Source organism: Magnolia sinica, chromosome 5 (assembly GCF_029962835.1).
Source record: "Magnolia sinica isolate HGM2019 chromosome 5, MsV1, whole genome shotgun sequence".
NCBI lineage: Eukaryota > Viridiplantae > Streptophyta > Magnoliopsida > Magnoliales > Magnoliaceae > Magnolia > Magnolia sinica.
This window is the reverse complement of record NC_080577.1, coordinates 48,927,363-48,933,333: the sequence shown is the minus strand read 5'-3', so window position 1 is coordinate 48,933,333 and position 5,971 is coordinate 48,927,363. Positions and strand designations below refer to the sequence as shown.

The following is a 5,971-nucleotide window of genomic DNA, read 5'->3' as shown; positions in this document are numbered from 1 at the left end:
TTGAAAAAGCCTATCCATAAGCTTCCTAGAGTCCATATGAACCACCCCATGCTGTCGGATTAGAGGAGGGAGCCTCCATTCGAGATCCGCCATTAATGGTGTCATCTTCTTCCTCGCCGATCCACCGCACCCGGTAACTCAAACCGAGTCGAGTCCGTCCAGATTGACGTCCTTAGTGGGAAGTTTCTGACTGGAAAAGAAAGAGAGAGAAAGGAAAAGAAGAGAGGAGGAGAAAATAGAGAGGAAATGAGGGGAGTGGCTGCCGGGTTGAGCTCGAACCGAGCCAAGTTCGGGCCGAGTCAGGCCGGGCTGACGGTCCTTGCTGGGTGATTCCAGCAGCAGGAAAGAAGAGAGAAGAGAAAAAGGGAAGTGAAAAAAAAAAACAAAGAGAAAAGACGGGAAGAAACAGAGGGAGAAAGAGAAATGGGAGTGTGAGTGCGTCCTACTCCAGCTCGAACCGAGTCGAGGCTAGACCGAGTCGATCTGGGCATCCAGCTGCTACTGCTAGACCTCCAGCAGAGGGAAAGGCAGGGAGTGAAGAAGGAAGGAAGGATAGAAGGAGGAGAAGATTTGTGAGAGAGAGGAAAAGTGAGTGAGTGCAAGCTGCACTAGCTGCCGGGTTGACTCAACCGAGTCGGCTCAGTTTGAGTGTAATCGAGGCTGGCGTCATTTGATGCAGCAGCACCTGCAAACCTTGTTGGAGAGGCTTTGATCCTGTTTAGTGCCCGAGAAGCTCGACCTCATATCAAGTGGTATCAAGCCGTGTAGCCATGGTAAGAGAATTTACCTTGAGTCTTCTTTTCATTTCCAATTAACATGTGATTTAGGGGCTGATCTTGTCCAATCATAACAGTGGGGAGGTAGAGTGTGGGTCACACCAAGTACATCAGGTTGGCAATCGATTTGGGTGGAGTCGGATGGGTTTAGGTTGGGGCCGAAACGGGTTGAACCAAACAAGTTACTATTGATATTATAATGGTGTAGATATGTTGAGTTTAGAACTAGACTAGGTTGCCTTGGCTCGTCTTGGGTCGAGTTAAAGTCGAATTAGAAATCAACTTCTACTTAAATCAAGCAAATCAAAGTGAATTAGCGTCTTGACCTGGATTAATCTAGATTTATTAATTCTCCTAGAATATATTTATTTCGATTACAATTATCATTATCACCACTATTAGCATTTATTAGGATTGTCAATAACCATTAGGAAATTGCCTACACTAATATCGGTTATTACATGCAGATTTCAATGATTAAATAGAAGTGTTTTATTCTTCATTCTTAAAGATCATCCTTAATAGTAGAGCACACTAGTCGTTTCCATTACAGCGATTATTAGTGTCATATTAACTAATATTAATTATATCATTACCGTAGAATTTTAGTATTATTAGCATGGTATCCATCACTTGAAAATACTATATTTAATAATAGATTATATTATTTTATTACGATTATAATACTAATTATTACCATGGTCACAAATGTTAGTTATATCATTAACGTTAAATTATAATTAACCATATTATTATTATATTACATTTAGGCTATACATACACTATGGTTCCACTCCTAGGACCAAACCCTAGGATGAAAACCCTAAGTCCTACATCAAAACCCTAGAAACCTAAGTAATCCAAACTCTAGGTTAAGACCCTAACCCTAAATAGTGTGTGAGCTCGGATCTAATGGTACAACTTTACGATTGATGATAAGAATTGATTCCAAGGGAACACGCATTTCGTAGCGATGGTGCAGGCAATTCAAATGTAAGGTGATGATTGTAGCCCTTGAGCTTTCCATCTTCCCATTAGCTTAAGTTATAGTATGTATTTTAATTTATAATTAATATCTTCCTTTTATAATCATGTGTTAGCTGGTGGAAATTGAATTGCTATATTACATGCTTAATGTTCATCCTGTATATTTGTTCATACTTGTGGATTATTTATGGATTGCTTATGGAACTTAAATTGGTATAGTAGTGGGAAACCGCCACTTATAAATGTATAACCATAGTTGGGATGTAACTCTATTAATGGTGATTGTAATGGACCTTCGATCTAGTGGTTATTGAGTGATGGTCTAGATGGATCATTGATGTGGGCCTACCATCCAGGGTTATTGTATCTAAGTGGTTTTCAAGGATGGTCTTTTATTGCATGGTTTTGATACTCGCCCTATGTGGCTTATTTTGATATTTATCTTATGTGGCTTTCTTTGATATCACCTTATGTGGCATTGTTCTGGTATTTTCTCTATATGAGTTCGATGTTTTATATTATGCAACCATGCGATGGTTAGCCCCATATGCTGTAATATGATTGACCACTAGTTGACGGGTTTCCATTAAACATCCTAAGGTGTTAATCTCATGAGCCAGGGATGGTGGTATAGGACCTATGCCCGAGCTGTCGGCCTACGCTGGTGACGAGCCCCCGTAGTGCCTTGAGCTTACCTAAATTGGCTGATTGTAACTGGACTAATAATGGTTTGGCTAACCATGCATCCATAGCATATTGGCGATGACGGGTGGCTAATTTTGGATGTTGTAGCACGTGCCCTTAAGATCATCGGGGTATCGTTTTGTTAGCGCCGAGACCACCAACTATCGATCTATTGTTCCGACTGGATGATTTTCCTAGGTCGATGATTTGCATGAGTGATGAGCCCAAATTCAGTACGGATGAGCATCCCCAGGGCGATGTGTATTCACGCATCCATGCATTTAAACGGACTGCATCTTGTGTTGTTTTAATTGCCTTGTTGTTTTATAACTATGCTTACCTAGTGTGGTGGTGTGTAATCTTCAGGGGAATTCATACTGAGTTGGTCACTCATTCATTAAAAATATAACTGTACAGGTAGCACAGGTGGCTTAAGTGATATGCAAGTTCAGACTGATGAGGAGTCGTTATAGTGGTCAAGGACACGTGGTTGTACCTATCAAGGAAGTTGCGCGATCTTTCGGCTTTCGTTTGTGTTTCATATGCTTTTAAATTTCTCATGTGTGTAATCTTGTATTTGTTATTGTGGAGACATTGGTTTGTATAAGTCATTATGGGCAACCTCTTGTATATTCTAAATGTAATTGCAAATTTTCCTTTATGCTTATTTTTCCATTTTACGCTTATCTGATTACTCTGATAGTTGAAAAAAAATATATACTTGAATTTGACTATCCTTTACACTCGGATTTTTGGGAAATGGGTCATATACTTGGGTTCTGAAAAGTCAGGGCGTTACACACGAACCACTCGAAGGGTCGTGGTTTTCAACGAAAATGGGTTGGGGTTCACTGGGCAATGAAAGGCACGATCATTATAACATGACGACCACGATCCATCTGGTATGACAACCACGACCCATGTAACATGATGACCAAAATCACGATCCCTATAACATGACAACCAAGATCCAATGTCCAATGTGCATGGGGACCGGGAACCATGATCCTTCGTCTGTGTCGTGTTTTTGAATACGTGGAGGGTCGTGGTTGTCACCGAAGGTGGTTGAGTTTTGATTTCTTGGAGGGTGGAAGGTTTAAATACGTGAAGTCGTGATTTTCTAGTAGGGAAACTATCAATGGTGTACGTTTGATCGCGGTGTGCCCTACAATAAACTCCCTTCACGTGACAAGAAGCTTCTTGACTCTGATCTTCCTTTACCTTATCAAAATGCCTAGAACAAAAATAAAAATAAAAATACGGACCTCCTAGTGGACGAGAATTTCAGACAAGGAGAAACAACGTTCCTCTCTGGAAGTTGGTCATTGGATCTTCAATTTTCTATGAAAACGAAAGAAGAAGAAGAAGGTTTGTAAAAGGTGCACGTGAAAGGCTACATTCGGACCTTCCAAACTCATATATTCTTTCGTATTCTCCAGGGGAGAACGGATTGACTACTCCTCCTGTCACCAACCATGGGCCCAACCATGACATATGTGTTACATCCATTCCGTTCATCTATTTTTACAGTGAAAGGCATGATCGTTCATCTGTTTTGACAGGTCATTTTAGAGCTTGATCCAAGAAATGAGAGGGATCATTTTCATGGTCTACGACGCTCATTCATCAATATTTCCTATGATGTGGTCCACTTTTTATTGGGATATATCTGATTTTTGGTCTCATATCATAAAATGATCTAGAAAAATATGTGGACGGCATAGACGAAACAAATATATGGTGGTGGGTCCCTGCCACCGCCGAGCACCACCCATTGGCTGGTGCCTGAGGCCGGGAGTAGCCGATCCATCCGTTTCTCGGGAGTTGCAATAGCAGGTGACTTCTACTTCATTTCAGGACCGTACAAGTCCCGAACTAAGGTAAGAGGCATTTTCGTCCGAAACAAAATCCAAAAGATGTCAAAAGGCCCTTCAAAGGATATATAGAATGATCTAGCTTTCTAGGTAATTGAGTACAGTCAAAAACCCATCCATACCATGATGCCTCAACCTTCGGCTTATGTGACTTATATTGTGTGTTTCCCCTTGATCATGTCGTCTCTTTTGTATTTCTCTGTATCATGCATTTTAACTCGACAATGTTAGAGAAGACCATACTTTATAGTGCTCCTAGTTCCATTGGTTCATTTGAACGGTTCAATTTATCGATCAGAACTGTCCATTAAGTTTGGAACACATTTCACGGGCGGCCAAGAAAGAACCACACTGATCAGGTGATCGTATCCATCTTTGATTTGGCCTTTTTTTCTCTATAGCCGTTCTTTTCTTAAGCCATGGATGGGAGGGTTAAGATTCCCTAATGAAGGTGGTTATTTAGAGTCATAGGCAATATATGTCTGTCCCTAACAATTAAATGGATCAAATCCAGCTTAGAGCAATTTTTATGTAAATGATCTTGACCGTTAATATTAGGGCGATCAAAAGTTAATATTTGTTAGATTAGTGCTATGTCTTCATGGTAACCCATGAAATGCCCGTTCGACCTAATAAACAGTCCAGATCAATCGATTGGACCAAGTGTCCAAACGTAACCTGTAACAGAGACTTTTGGAACATTTCTCGTAATGTTATGGTGCCCCAGCTTCGAATTTTTTGACGGAGCCGACTTTGATTCTTCGGCTCGAAGATTCATTGCGTTGATTATCCATGAACGGGAATTGATTGGGCCCACTTGGATATGTGGACTGATGATCTGGACCGTCCATCTGATTAGCCAATGGAAGACCATTGGGAAAAGATGATCGTGTCCATTTCAGTTATATACTCTCCCATTCATGCTATGGCCCACCTGATGGATGGTCCTGATTTTCTGATCATCTGACTATGCAGCCACTTGGGCCGAAGAAACAACGAATGCTGCAAACAGGAAATCCCATGCAGATTGCGTGCTGAGAAAGTCTGTTGGGCCGCTGTGATGTATGTGACTTATCCTTGCTATCCAACCGTTTTTCTAGATTATTTTATACCATAAGCCCAAAATTGAAGTGTATCCAAATCTCAAGTGAACCACAACACAGGAAACAGCGGGGATAATGACATCGACCGTTGAAACCTTGCTAGGGCCCACAGTGATGCTTATATGTCATCCAAACTGTTCATTAGGAAACACAGACATGGATGAAGGGAAACCATAAATATCAGCTTGATCCAAAACTTTTGTGGCCCCAGGAAGCTTTCAACGGTACGAGTTCAATTCCCACTGTTTCCTGTGATGTGGTCCACTTCAGCCATCGGTATGCTAATACTACAAAATGAGGCAGAAGAATGGATGAATGGCGTGGATAAGATACATACATCACGGTGGACCCACAGACTTTGCTCAGCACGCTCTCAGGATGCAATCCAGGTCCGAGGAAATCTACACATTTGTCTGTTGCATAGATTTTAACTACGTGAAGTTATATCAATCCGTTTGGCATTTGTGAGGAGACACCTCATGCACAACCGTGATGTATGTATCTTATCAATGCAATGCACTTCAGGTTGCTGTTCACAGATAAACAA

At 41.1% G+C, this 5,971-nt stretch overlaps 1 long non-coding RNA gene across 1 annotated transcript; it reads left to right on the top strand.

Annotated features, from left to right (window-relative positions):
* Nucleotides 1–423: 423 nt before the first annotated feature.
* LOC131247303 (uncharacterized) lies at nucleotides 424–3,117 on the top strand. Its single transcript, XR_009171619.1, has 2 exons — nucleotides 424–773; nucleotides 2,865–3,117. It is a non-coding gene; the product is annotated as an uncharacterized LOC131247303 (long non-coding RNA).
* The last annotated feature ends 2,854 nt before the right edge of the window (nucleotides 3,118–5,971 follow it).